Source organism: Vanacampus margaritifer, chromosome 12, assembly GCF_051991255.1.
Source record: "Vanacampus margaritifer isolate UIUO_Vmar chromosome 12, RoL_Vmar_1.0, whole genome shotgun sequence".
Classification (NCBI taxonomy): domain Eukaryota; kingdom Metazoa; phylum Chordata; class Actinopteri; order Syngnathiformes; family Syngnathidae; genus Vanacampus; species Vanacampus margaritifer.
The window spans coordinates 19,928,283-19,943,535 of record NC_135443.1 but is presented as its reverse complement, the minus strand read 5'-3'; the positions used below and the strand labels follow the sequence as shown (position 1 = coordinate 19,943,535).

Sequence of the window (15,253 nt, the reverse complement as noted above, 5' to 3'; positions counted from 1 at the left end):
TAATATAAATAATTTTCAATTAAAGTGTAATTGGGCTATATTTCCATTCATTAAATATAGTTCGATTTCCTGTTCCATTAAAAACTATTATTTCTTCTTAAAATGTAGACAAATGACAAATAAAAAAAACATTACTCTTATGTGTTTGTCTCTCCATTAAGCCCACTCCCACTCCTTGGCGGAGGTTGCCGTCCACGGGCTCGACAAGGAGGCAGGCAGACTCCTCCTCGAGTTTGTGCGTTGGTGTGGAAAGGGGCAGTCCGGCTCACATTTTCCTCCTCACCGCCGAGCACGGTCCTCTCCTCAGCGGTGGTAACTGAATAGCCCCGTGTAATCTGACACTTCAACTTGCCGTGCTCCACGGTAGTTGATTCAGTCACTCAGTTGCACCGTGAGCTCGGAGGAGCAGCTCGAGAGAGCGAGCGAGCGAGAAAGAAACACACACGCGGAGGCTTTTTATTTCAGCGTCGCGGAGGACGACTCGCCTATCGGAACCCCGGAGCTGGAAGTAAGTTTGGCGTCTTGTACCGGAGCTTGTAGCGCGGCTGCAAGCTCACGCTGGCCGGGTAGTACCTGCTAACAATAGGCTGACCTCCTCGGAACCTTTAAGCGGGTGAAGTCGCGTCAGAGGCTGGGTAGGCTGGTGCTGCCTCGTCGCTGGTCTGGCGGTGCTTCATATCGGCAACGCGAAGCGAGCGAGTCGGCTTGTGGTCTGCGTGCGATGTGACGTTCGGACATCCGTGGACGGCCGCTTTGCATGCGGCTTGTACGCCGGCTGCCTGGCTCCCACGTCGCGGCGCCACTGAGCGCCTCGCCCGGGTGCATCCAGCCAGCCGGCCCCGTCGAGCTACCCACCGGCGGCTGATGGCGGTGGCTTGACTTGACGCTAATAAAGCGAGAATGTGTCACACAAGGTTGTGTTTATATACCTGCTACCTGTTGTAATGCAATTAACAACGGTGGGCTGTTGCTGTGCCTCGCTTAATAATAATGCAGTATCAGTGTCATTTGTCACCTTGAGGGTGCACCCACATGATACACCTTTAATGGGACCTCAGCCAAGGCTGGATAGCACCACGTTGAACACTTTCGTAGATAGTATTAACAACAAATTATGATGCTTAAGGGTAGTGTTTATCATAGTGTGGTCTGTGGATTTTTAATGGGCTGCAAAGATGGATCATCATAATAAGCACTACATTGAACACCTTCATAGATAAATGGTGAAAATTGGCAACAATATATGACATTTTCCTCAACCAAGACTGCCCCATCTTACTAAGCACCACACTTAACACCTTTGTGTTCTCCTTTGTCTAAATGATAATCAAGGGGTATAACTATTAAAGTAACAGTAAAGTATGATACTTAATAGCAGTGGTGGTTCCTAAACTCAAGTGAAGTGGTCCTTGTTCCAATTTTCGAGGGGATTCTAGCCTATAGTTCTAACCTATGTTTGAAGCTACAGCAACTTGTGTTCAGTGTTAATGAAATGATTGTAAGACAAAAGTCTTAACATTTTGTGATGCTATCTGTAGTTTGGCGAGAGTTTTGGTCCACAGGCTACTTGAGTTGATCAGCTTTGTCTGGATGAAGGTTAAATAATATTCACAGTCTAAAAATAAGATGGAAAAAATGCATATTGTTGGTTGTTATTACAATCCATGCTTCACTTCGCTGCTAAATGAAGGACTCGTTGATCCTTTTATGCAAAGCTGCAGCAAGAATCAGTGGATTCTTTTTTGGCCCATGCCCCAGCCCTCTGCCAAGTTTTGTAGATATCCCTTAAGTATTTTTTTTAAGCGCCATCATGGTAACAAATAAACAAACGGCGATGAAAACATAATCTCCTTGGCAGCACTAATAATAATGGAAATGACACAATGCACAGGTGTGAGTGTAATCTCATTGCACAACATGTCAGTGCACATGTGGAGAAACACCTGGGTGCCTTGACACGGAATCCATGAACTAGCAGCAGCAGAGGCAAGGCACATTTGTCCAAGCTGTTAGAGTCCCCCTGCAGGATCCTCCCCATTAAATTCCTCCATCTGGATGTGAGGCCAGCCGGGGAAGAGCGCAGGCCCTGGTGCATGGTTGTGTGTGTGTGAGGGGGGTGGGGGTGGGGGGGGGGGTAGTGCCGTTTATTCATTCCTTTGGAGGACGTCTTAACGGGATCAGAAAGAATCTTGGCGTGCAATTAGAACGCGCCGTCCTCGATAAAACACCTTTTCTGGCAGTATGTCAAACCAAAGAATAACAAGCGCAACTGTGTTCAGGTTTTTGTGTTGCAGCAGTGTTGCGCTGGATTGCAGGTGTCCAATCCCTGCATCTTGGAGAGAGAGTAAACAGCTTTTTTTGGAGGGAAGGGAAGGGAAACGGGGAGTGCGTGGGGCGGTGCACCCTCCAGTGTTGGTAATTGATGATGTAATGAATTCGTTTCAGCAGCAACACTTGTCAGCTGCAGCACGTTAATGAGCACTTTTTGTGTGCGCTTGTTTTGTCCTTTCATTTCCAGCTAAAGCGCCGTTAAGTGACGAAGAGGCTGCACGCTCGCTCCGAGCAGGTTACCTGATAAATCGCGCTGGAAAGAGGGCGAGGAATTAAAGCCATCTGCAACTGTTTGAAACTTGGAAGTGCGCGTGTTTATGTGTGCGCTTGCTTTCCTTCTGTTGTCCCTCCTGGGGCCTCCAGCCAGCCAGGCTGTGAGGCAAGACAGAAGAGTGCCTGATTCACTGAGCAGGCGAAATGCTTCCCAACACTCCCACTCGATCACATTTTGGGGGGCTTCGAAGTCTGTTTAAACACGGTGCTAATCTGTGTATCACCACTCAGGGAGAGCCTGTTCCTCTAAAAGGAGAAGTTTGTAAGTTTGGAAATTGTGAAACCTGACTACTGAAAGAGGAATAAAATTATTTGTCCTCTCTGCGTGTTCCAAAACTTGAAGACAGATTTAATGTAAGAAAAAACACCTTTGCAAAAATGAATTTAATCTAACAGAGATCTCTGGACATCGTAACAGACTCCAATTCATCACTTAACAGGTGGAATTCAGAGCACCGAATGTGTCTCTTCCGTGTGTAAAATGGCTTCTTATAGTTAAAACCGACCGCCTCTCTTTCATTTGTAGACAAAACATACTCTCTGGGTACTTTTCCATGAGCGATGGCGAAAACAGAGTCAGGGGTGCGTGTTCAAAACAGATTCTGTCCTCAAGGACCAAATGTGTTTTCCCACAGAGAAGGAACTTCTAGACCAAATAATATGTCCCAGCTTAAAGTCAAATTATACTGAGCTCAACACTACTTGCTTTACACATCTATAAAACCTTTCAACATGGTTAATATAAAGAATTAAGATGTTAATATGTGTCCAAGATGCCTCCAAGATCTGCCTGCTGAAGTCTAAAAAAAAAAAACGGGAAAAAAAGTTTGAATTAATTGCGATTTCCTGGCGACCCGCTAATCTCCAGGAGACGTTGTGGAGACGATCAATGTCAACTCCCTAACTAATCTTCAGGCTAGTTGGTAGATGCAAAGCAAGATGATAGATTTTGAAGTATATTGAAGTTGACAGATGCTGCAGCATTGATCACTATCATCAATATCATCTGTATTTTCCCATTCGCTACAAATGCATGGTCGTAAACCACTGCCATGTATTCGAACATCCAGGCATTTCTGGTATTTCAGTGAAAACAAACAGTGTATTTGTATTGCTTTTGCCTATGTCTAGCATACAACCCAGATTGGTATAGTAGTCAAATGACATTTCATCACATTTTGTAATAAAAATAATCTGCACAAATAAAATTACAACGATCCAAAGTCCAATGCTTTTCAATTAGTTTCCTTTCACCGAGTTAATGATGCATTTGAGGAATGTGGGAAATCAGATTGATCCCACTTGGATTGTCCTACTTCCGACCTCAAAACATTTGAGGCAAACGTAAACAACAAAGATGGTTGATTACACAGTCAGCCCAAATAACGTTGGGTTACGTGAAGTTACTTACTTAAAATAACTAAATTAATGTCATAATGAATAAAGAGATAAGTATGCTTATTATTGTATAAATTATGTTTTGTCATTCATGGTCTGTGTCTCTATTGTCGACTGACGTCAGATTAAAGTCAGTCGATGATGTTGGGGTCCATTTTTCTTGACTTCGCAATTCAATCTCTGAGTTTGCATGCACACTTCTTGGTTTGAAGTCAGAAAAATCTGACTTCCCACCTTCCTCTTGTCCCTGGATGCAGCATTAGACCGTCATTTGGACTTTTTTTTGTTGCCATTTTGACAAAATCGTGACGTAAACTCGTAATTGTCCATTTAAACCTTTGGGATATTCTCATGCGTTCCAGTATGCAAATTGAATTACCTGTGCTAACCTTTCCATTGGCAAAACCTGGTACCGTTGCTCGTAATTGGTCAGAGTGGCAAGGTAATCGAACCTTTATTGTTCAAACAGGATTTGTCATCGTCATTGTGATTTGGAGGATACTAAAGCTAAAAAAGACAAAAATAAACACGCTAATGTTGGCTAACTGTTACTACCGCCTTAGCTTTATATTATTAGCCATAGTTGTTACTTTGTGACTATGCCTTCAGTAAAACTTTTCCACCGGAAAAAACAGGTACTGCTGCTCGTAATTGGTCAGAGTGGCAAGTTAATGAAACCTTTATTGTTCAAGCAGGATTTGTTATCGTCATTGTGATTTGGAGTATACTAACGCTAAAAAAGGTGAAAATAAACACGCTTATGTTAGCTAACTCTGTTACTACCGCCTTAGCTCTGTATTGTTAGCCATAGTCGCTGCTTGTAGTTATGTCTTGAGTAAAATTTGTCTCCTTATTTTGGCCAACAGAAGTAAATACAAGAGACTCTCATATACAAGAGATTCTTGTTCTCTTCCTTTGTTGTTGTTTTGTTTCTGTTTGACATGTTCCGGATGATGTGTTCAATGCACCATGGTTTATTAGCTTTATGTTACTCAGCAATTTTGCTTGCAGCACAGTGCATGTTGCTGCGTGTGAGTGTGTCCACGGCTAATTGTTTAAGACCTGGCAAAAGCTAATCAATGTTTTGACAGGCTGACATTTCAGCTAACTGCTCACGCTGCATTGCCGGGAAATACTCGTCTCCACTTGACACGGATTCTTGATTTTTTGGCGTCAGACTGATGTCAGCTTTTTTTCTTTTTAAGCCCCTCCCACTCGTGTGCCAGGCAGCCTGTCTCGTGCTACTTTTTTTTTATCATTTTTAGTTTTGAGTCTCTTCTATAAAACGCGCCTCGCCTTGGAGCGTTTTAAATATTTCGTTTGGAGAATTAGGGCTGAAAGGGATGTTTTCAGTGGAAAGGTTCAACGTGAGCCGAGGTTGTGCCCTTGATGTCAGGTGCATTATGCGACGTAAAGGTTGTTGTAATTCTAGCCATACAGTTTACAGTTAAACTACCTTCTAGTGCAAGCTGAGTAATTGCCAGGTAAAGGATATTGCTGTAAATAAAACACTTTTTACCACGTGGTGAAATGAGACAAATGTGGACACACATGGGGAAAAAGTCACATTTCTAGTCGCCTGTAACATGACTCTAACCTCACTTAACACTGTGTGTGTAGACCCAGTGATGAAACAACATTGTCTTCTCATGTCTCACAAGCTTAAACATGAGCGTCTGCCATATGGAATGTGATTTCACCTCAAGTAACGGTATGAACATTGTCTTTGTCAGCTGTTGGCACCAAGTGATCAAGTCTGATTCGGTGCGGCTTTTATGTAATCTCATTTAAAGATCAACACGTTTAAAATACCTTTTATATGGGTAATAGTGCTACAAACAACCTTATTTAATATTAGGTAGATGTGAATGTGACATTTATCTGTCAGTTGTTAATGCAGTGAAGAGCAATTTGGATGCTCTTTTAAAGTGCAAAGCTGCAGCCACAATGACATACATTCTCTGCTAAAGTGCTAAATTGCAACATTCATATTCAATGACCATCCTTGGAGTAAAAAACAAACAAAACTTTTAGAGTTCATGCAGGCCAGGTCTGCCTTATAAAGTTTGTTGATGTGAATCTCAGCTCCAGCCTTCCTGGAGTTTGCATGTTCTCCCCGTGCTTCGGGATTTCTTGAGATTTGTTGGTTTTCTCCTGATATGCCAACTTCCTCCTAGAGTTCCAAAAATATTCATGTTAGGCTTGCTGTGTCAATGTGAATGATTGTTTGTCTTTGTGCCTTGTGATTGGCTGGTGACCAGTCCATGGTGTACCATCCTCCTGCCGCAAAGTCATCTGGGATAGACACCAGCTTAACCGTGCCGTGACCCCAATGAGGATACATGCTGTATAAAAATAGACTTGAGCAAAAGGGATATCGAATGGTTGATTGTGTGTATTTGGAAATCCCCAGTGGAAATAATGTTCACAGAAAAAAAAATAGTTGCAGGCTAATTGAACTGTGTAGGCAACGTTGTTAAGTAACATTTTAACATTTCTAATGACCATACAAGTGTAAAAATGTTAATAGCTGCCAGTAGAATGTAAAAGCAAGAAAACATTCATTCATTATGTTAATAATGTTGAGTGACAAAAGGTGTAGTGTGAAGATAACTTGTGTCACAGATGCACCTCCCTAATCCCCCCCCCCACACACACACACACATATTTAACTGAAAGAACTTCACCTTTGTTTTAATTACAAATGACGACACATATGGTGAAGCTAACGTTGTGCTCCTTTAATAGTTATGGTTGCTACAATTAAGTAGTGCTGTCAGTGCTGATTTTTCAATCGATTAATAGACTATTCAGATTCATTTTAATTTTGCATTAAAGTGTATTACAAAAGCATTATTTTCCCTGATTACTGTTTATTAACCAGTGATTAGTTGTTGGTTAATTTGATAATCGATTACTTGCAAAGGTGGCAAATCCAGGTGCAGAAAGTAAAAACCCTGCCACAGTTTGGCTTTAGCCCCTGATGCTCGCTAGCTAGCTCCATGGCTTGCTCACATGGTGATTGTTTACCTTTTAGGGAGCTAGCTAGCTAGCATCAGGGGCTAAAACCAAACTGTGGCAGGGTTTTTAATTTCTGGACCTGGATTTGCCATCTCTGCACTTGTCAATTAAACTATGAAATTTGACAGCTCTATAATAAAGACAATAAAGACACAACTGTAAGCTTCTAAATGATTATTACAAAATTGATATTCTAACAAAAATATTTGTACAACAGTGATTCAATTGCACTTCAGTGCTTGTTACATTCGTGACGTTTCTTTTCTCCTACGTGTGTTCCTGATGTTTGATATGTGGAAAACAGGCGAAGCGTCAACTCGCATCCACCTTCTCCCTTCACCCTTGACTTACCCCAACATCGGGTGGGAAAGGGGCGGGGGGCACACAGTCGTCTAAGTGCTTTTCTGAGCCTGCCTAGTGAGACAGAGTGCCGAGAGAAGTTGCTCGCCCACCCTGTCACCATCTCATGCATGTTTGATTGGATGTTCTTTGAGAAACGAGTGCATGAGACGACACAATGACCACATCCTGTTCCCGGGCCCTTGAATCATAAATGACAAGCCGGGCCTCACCGGGAACAATGCAAGAGTCGGAGGAACAAAATGTTCCTTCTGTCTTTCCTCCTGGATTCAATACTTCTCACTATCATAAGCAATTACGCTCTCGCTTTCTTTCCACCACTGCCGATTAAATCCTCAGCTGTGTTGGAAAGACAAGAGACGATATAGTATGTGTCTGAGTGAGTGGCGTTGGCGTGTGTCTGTTTGGGCTCGTAAATCCTGTTTAAGCTAAACAAACTCATTGTTCTCATCCTCCAACTGCGCCTTGCAGCCTCCCTCCTTTCCTGTCCCTCTCATCCTCCCTCCTGCTCTTTTTGTAAGTACAGTCACTAATTAGTCGCCTCTTCACGCTGGGTCAGTAGGTTTACTGTTTCAGCCGGCGGTCGGCTGTGTTTGCCTTGTGCCTTCTGATACCGGAGCGTGCCCGGAAGAGCTTCTCACACCTTGCAAAGAAGCCCACGTGGGTCCATTTGCCAGGCAGCCTCCCCGGACTGTGCTGAGACTCGCTTTCTTGACGCTTACCTGGAGCTTGAGTTCTTGCCAAGTGTTACTGTAGACGGTCCTGTCTATAAAGCAAATTACTAGGCTGAGTTCATGGAAGAAAGCTTGAAAAAGGCTTTGTTGAGTCTGACCTACGTAACCAATGCAACTTCTTGGGGATTTAAACTAGCCCTTTGCTCACAGTAGGCACACAGCAAAAACGCAGAGCATTCAGATGCAATGCAACACTTAATCATATGATTGATTTAACCACGTCAATTAATATACATGATCTTTCGGGGTTCATTTGAAATCTATTTATTTTGCTATTTTTGTACATCCCTACAGAAGATAGACAGTCAAAAAGAAGCATTAAAAAAAAATTGCAAAAAAAATAAATGAAAAAAAAAGCATTTTCCCCAAAATTTTAACTAATAAAAACTGACAAATGTACTTACTAATGAAAAATCCAAAGCTATTATAACCCTGGCGTGAGGTAGGCATGAGCAAAGGAATCCAAGGGAAAAAATTATTTTCTTCGCGTGCATTGTAACTACTAACCACAAATAAGGCAAACAGATCACAGTACAGAACATCAAGAGATTTGTGAGTGGAGCAAGTGGGTATGTCAACTAAGCCCCAAGGAGTGAAATTCCAGGAAGAAAGAGTCTTTACTGGTCATATATTTATTCACACAAGAACTTTATTCAAAGCAGCTTTGTGAGTGCACTAACAACTCAGCCAATCAAAGTATTTATAAAGGGGTTTGCGAGTGAGTGGGTGCGTGCGTGTGAGGCAAGCAAGTGGTGAGGAGCAAAGTTCCAGGAGCTCGTAGTATCTCCACACAACAGTAGTAAATGTAAACATAGAGGATCACACAGACCAATTGTGTCCTTTGTAACTCCTCCAGCATGACACTGCTGGGCCAATCAAATTGTTTGCAAAGAGATTTGCAAGAGGAGCGAGTGGGTGTGCAAAAAGCAGGCGGGGGTTAAAATGTCCAAGAAAGAAAATTCAAACCAACAGATAATGTTGTGCTTTTAAAAAAAAGAAGCTGTTTTATTGCTTGTATCCACTGAGATGTTTTTAAATAGCAAAAATATTTTTGCCAGTGTGGTTTATCAAGAAAGAATGACGCATTCATGATCTGATTGGGCTTTCTAAACACTCGCCTGTCTATGTGCACGCAGAGCGACTGGTTTGGTGGCTGAGGTTTGCGTGGGAGCAGCAGAGTGATGGCGAAGATTCTCTGAAGGCGTGTCCAACATCGCCTCCGGGGATACATACTTAGTTGTTTTATGACAAGGAAAATTAGGCAGGATTTACTAATGCAAAAGGACAGCATTTATTCTTTGCCGACGGGGAGTCATGCAATAGCTGCTCCTGCATCGTGCCAAAGCTTTCACGTGGCTGCAATTTGCTCGGTATTGAACAGTAGTTTTCATTTGCTTGGCACAGGCGCACAGACAAAATGCTTCTTTTTGCTTTATGGCACCAGCGGCCCATTGATTTGGAGACAATTTTACATGCCGTGCCCCAATAGTCATCTATTCTAGGGCACTTAGTTCAGTGTTCATTTCTACTGTGTTGCTAACCAAAACTCCATACCTTTACCGCCTGTTCCAAATTAAGTTATAAGAGTATGTGGTTTTTAACAACAATTGGCGTTCCAGGAGACTCGCTCCGTGATCGCCCCACATTCTTGTGTGTAGTTATCTTCACAGTGTTTACATGGCAAGTAGTCCCACTGACCTACATTTACAACCTAAATTTCAATTTTTTTTCCATTAGAATTGTTGTTCATTTCATAGCGTTTCTCTTGGCTGCACTGCTTTTTAGTCCAATCCGATTTCAGCTTGTATGTGTTGTCATGTAAATGTAATCTTCCCAGGGCCTTCCGAATTAGTAGTGCTGGCCAATGTAACTTCAAGTGTATTAGGACAGTTCTTTTAACCAATCAGATGTCAAATTCATCCTCACAGATGGCTAGGGGGCTGACCTTTGATGAACCCGACATTTTTCTCTCCTCTGATTGGTTGGTCAGAGTGGAGTTTGTTATAGCGAATTTAAAGGGATACTTGAATCATTGAGGCATTTTCAGCAGTCAAAAGTTAATATTTTGTCCAGAATGAATTTGATAACTTCATTTTTTTTCATGTAGAATGAATACCTTTAAAAACTAAATTTTCCACTTGCCGTTGACTGAAGATGACATCACCTGTGCTGAGGAAGTAGGTAATGACCAATCATGGCTCAGTTTGCTGACCAAACCCAGAAAACAGGTGAGCCGTGATTGGTTGTTACCTACTTCCTCAGTACAGGTGATGTAATCTTCAGTCGACAGCAAGTGGAAAAAATACTTTTTAAAAGGTAATAATTGTATAGAAAAATATAATGTAGTTATCAAATTCATTCTGCACAAAATGCTAACTTTTTACTACTGAAAATCGCTTAATGAGTCAAGTATCCCTTTAAAACATTCTGGACACATTTATAAATTGAATAAATAGCATCTCTGATGATTATTAATTGAAATATTAGTTTGGATGTTAGTGAATAAATATTGTTCCTGAACTGCTACTTTTGATACTTTCTATGACTGCGATATGATAGTGTTAAAAGGTGGAAAAGTCTGGTAAATTCCCACTGAATATATGCTAACCTTGTTTAATATAAAAAAAACCCCGTTATCTTTACATGATCTAAATAAAGTTTTCGTTCTATTAGAGACCTCCATATGTTTGCAATTAAGTAAGGATAGCACCCCAGTTTGGTTTTATGTTAAGCGACATTGTCCAAAAAGATTTACTTAAAATATTTGTTATTGTGTGGTTGTAATTTCGAGTGACATACATCTTAACTACATCATGCTGAGAACTGTTTGAAATATATAACTTGTGAAAGAAAACTCCATTAGTGCGTACCGCGTGTTTGTATTTGCCCGCTCTGTGCCCTCCCCTCCGTTTTGACACTGGTGCGAGAGCCAAAGCGCTTTCCCAGGGTTCTAAGGACCGACATCCCTTTCATTCTCCCGTCTGGGCGGCTCAGATAAAGGAGGCATATTTTAAACCACAGTGTGGTTTAGGAAGAAAGAAGGCCTGGTGCGAAAAGGATAGTGAGACGACGAGACAAGTAAAGCAGCAACAGATTTTGATTTCAAAGTCCTCTCTATTAGACTGCGACATTTCCAATATACGGTTCAAAGTGGCCGATAGCTGTGTACACGCGTGCCGACAATCAAATTTGAGCATTTTCTCAACATTTCTGGATGAATATGTGATATATGATTTCACATGTATAACGGAACGCATGGTGTCCCGCAGGGTTCAATTCTGGGATGAGAGACAGATTCGATGCAAAGGCCACTCTCCCTGTTCATTTTGTTCACCAGTAATCCCTATTTCTTTTATATATGTATTTTACCAATCAATAATGATGAATGAAAGGAAGCTGGTGGGGTTCAGTACCTCCAACAAGACAGACAGAAGTCATCGTTTATCACATCCGTAATGAGAACAGGCTAATCACGTGCGCTCTGAAGAGAGAGTGGTGATACACTGCCAGCGATCGGCCTCCAAACAATGTTCATTATTGTCCGCGTCTGCTCGCTAATTATCCGGCAAAACATTATCGACAAAAGGCTGCCTGTGTTTTATGATTTGAAAGGGTATTGGGTGACCATGCACAAATGTGTGCGGGAGGAAATAAAATCAATGCAGCTTTGAATGCTTTGGCTCCTTGACCACTGATAGCTACTTGTATTTTTGTATCCACGGAGTCGAACTCAAAGTAGTGTACAGCTGGACCACGGCTTACGGCGGTCCCCGTTTTCCATTTTATTTTGACTTTATAAAGGTTTTTCGAGGGTCAGATAGAGACAGTGGACATGCCGAATGTGACCCATAGGCCGTATTCTGTATTAAGTCATCGTTAGCCATCATTTCAATGCCTTGCCCTTGTTTAAGTTCTTCTGCGTGCTCTTTTCCCTGACTCCAGATGACATACGTTAGCTGCGCCTAACACATTTATTGCACATCTCTGCCATATTGCTTTTTTACGGCCATAACCTTCATTTTTTTAACCCGGAGGGATCACAGCGGAAGCTGAATGGTATTTGTTGACACTGTTGAAAGACACGTGAGGACGTCACACGTTTCCCTTCAGGAGAAATTGTGTATTACACTTGTGGAGCCGGTGAAGGTGAGGTCGGTGGGCATGTAGGGTGGTTGTGGGGAGTAGGGAGTGGCTTAACCTCACCACAGCATGACCTGATCTCTTGGCAATGTTCTGTACGTAGGTGTGGCTGCGTAAGGCTTGAATGGAGTACGTGTGGTATCTAAATGTCTGCGGCAGACAGCTCTGAAATATGCATTTGGGCTGCAGACGGCGTGCCCCCACTTCACCTCATCCGCCCCCCATCCTCTCCTCACTGCATAACCATGTCTTCCTGGATGACACATCACTGTGAATGTATTACAGAAGCATCTCATTGACTTGATACATGAAGCCTGCAAAATTTCTAGAAGTCCTGGCATTTATCAGTCTTTGCTTTTTACACAGAACCCAACAAAAGCTAGATGTTGCGGTTCTTTTCTTTTGCACGGCATCTCGCAATCGATAATTACATGTGTCATGACATCTGGTGTGATGCATTCAAAAGCTGTGTTATCTTTACCCCCTATGTGCGCAGTTGACACAGAACAGTAAAACGGAAAATTGACTTAGACAGTCATTGTGAATGGGGAAGACCACCTATGTTGTTGAGATTCTGCAAAATTGCTGCATCAATGATGTAACATTTACCCATATTTGCTTTTTTCCCCACAACCTATCAGCTAATACTAGCTAAGAAGGAGGAAAATTGCCTCCTTAGAAGGGAGAAAACTGCCTTGTCGATTTCATCTCCCCCTTCTCTGTCACAGCCGCACAGAATATACTGGCTTGATGCTGTATAAACAAGGCTGGCACAGAATGGAGGGATGAATTTGACCTGATCTTTTAAGTACTATCAGCTGCTAGGTAATGTAAAAGGCAAAGGTGACTAAATTTAGGGTCCTCTGTTGTAGCATTGCAATTTTGTGGTCTGTGACTATGTTTACATGCAGTCAACATTGGGGTTGAGGTCAAAATTACGGTTTCTGAAACATTAGGGATAACCCGTTTATATGCGTGAGTGGACAGATGCTAATTACTAGCATATTCCGATCCAAGCCGTGACACACGGACGTCATTACGGAAATAGATGTCTATGGTCAATAAAATACATTATATTCATGTCACTCACCACGATAATAAAGAAATTGATTTCTTCATCAAAGATGTAGTTCTGTTCCGCTCACTATGTTTTGCCATTTTTGTTTCCTTCTGCTTGTGTATTTCCGGTGTGTTGCGCAGCAGACACACATAGTTATAAATACACATACATGTGTGTTGAGCACTTTGAGATTTCTTTGAAATGTAAAGTGCATTGCAAATTAAATTTATTATTATTATTATTATTATGTGTATATAAATACATGCTGGCATTTTCTTCCGTAGAGACAGAAAATAACGTGAAAACACCACACAGAAGTCAAAAGTTAGTCACGTTTAGGGAGTTGAAACGTAAGATGGCCGCCGCACAGTAGTCTAACCCAAGATTCATTGCCAACATGCACAGAACACAAACCCAAGTTCCGTTCAAAAGAACCCTGATACGTGTTTAAATGACTAAATATTTAGGTTAGAAAAGGAGTAACCCAGCGGTCTCATTTGGGTTTTTAAAACCCAGAATAAGAGGATATTCAGGTTTTTGTGAGTGTTAACATGGCCTTTCAAAAATCGAATTTTGCCAGTATTCGGGTTTTGAAAAGGTTATTGGCCGCGTGTAATTGTAGTCACTGCTTTACTGGATTCTGTGTCAAAAGCACAAGTGGCAAAATTCATCGTCATCTTTTGCGGCTATTTGGTTGGATCTTTATGTTAAAAGAGGCAAGTGTGCGAAGGAGAGGTGGGGGTGGCGGTTTGCGGTCCTGCCCTGATTTTCTCTGGAATTTCTTTGTTTTTGGAAGCCAGAACGGTGGGGGGAAACTGAAGCCGGTTTGGCCCGAGGGGTCTGTGCTCCTTGAGAATTCTCCGCTCACATCTCTTCACCGTGGGCTCTGATGGTTTTAGGGTGGCTCTCTTTTCAGAAGCGGCGGAACAGCCAAGGTGGTTTTTTTCTCCTTTCGAAAAGACCGACAGCGAGACAGAGAGCGAGAGAGAAAGTGAGAGAGAACAAGGCGATAAAAACGGTGGCAGGCGAAATGAATCCGCGGGGACTGGTGCTCCTCAAACATAAATGTGCTCCATATTTGAGGGAAATGAAAGTCAAATGTAAATCCTGTCACTCAGGACATCAGAGGATATTGTCCCTGTGAATATGGATGGGGAAAATGCACACAGTGAATGAGCTCATTGAAACCTGAACACACTGTTTCTTTATGCCATGTATATATACAGTACATACTGTACATCAATGAAAAGGGTGGAGCAGAACTACCTCATGTGTTTGTATCAGTGTTTAGTTAAGTGACCGCTGGTGTCGGTTGCTGCTACACACTGCAAATCGCTTCCACTTACACCCCCCCTCACACACTCACGCCTCATTAAGTGTGATAAACCTCAGATAATGGTGTTAGAATTGTACAAACGTATCTCCATTTACTCTGTACCACAAGTTCTCCGTGACCAGATGCTTATCAGGGGTGGTTGTTGCTTTAACTAACTTCCACTAAGCGCGCTTTTCCTTCTCGTTTGAAGGGCGCTGATGGTTGGATGGGGGGGGGGGGGGGGGTCGGGTGGCTTGTGTTGAGCCAGGAAGGAGGGGTCTGGTCTGGTTGAATAGGCTGCCTGCCTCTGTTTAGCCAGGCTCATTCTCTAAAAGCACAGAGGGGTGGAAGTGTGGGGTAGGGAAGGGTCGTCCAGAGGGCCAAGAGGTCTGGTCACATGATCAGTAATGGCGTCCATGCTGGTCCCTTTCAGGCTGTCACAATAAATCTGTTTGGCGTGTCACTTTGTAAATCATTACGAAGGCTAAAAGCCTCTCTATTGGATTGTGGCGGAAAAGGGGCCAGGCGGCAGGTTTCCTTTGTGCCGTCTTGACGATGACGATAATCAAGTTTGTTTCTGGCCATCCTGCTGCGAGGCTATAATTAGCTGCCTCCGTCGCT

General features: G+C 42.5%; 1 protein-coding gene across 3 annotated transcripts in view; it reads left to right on the top strand.

The window, feature by feature from the left end:
- Positions 1 to 244: 244 nt before the first annotated feature.
- Positions 245 to 15,253, top strand: part of zmiz1a (zinc finger, MIZ-type containing 1a) — a 151,372-nt gene continuing 136,363 nt past the window's right edge. For all 3 annotated transcript variants that reach the window (XM_077581228.1, XM_077581230.1, XM_077581225.1), the window contains exon 1: positions 245 to 508. The gene's annotated coding sequence lies outside the window, so the exon portion shown is untranslated. The remainder of the gene's footprint in view (positions 509 to 15,253) is intronic.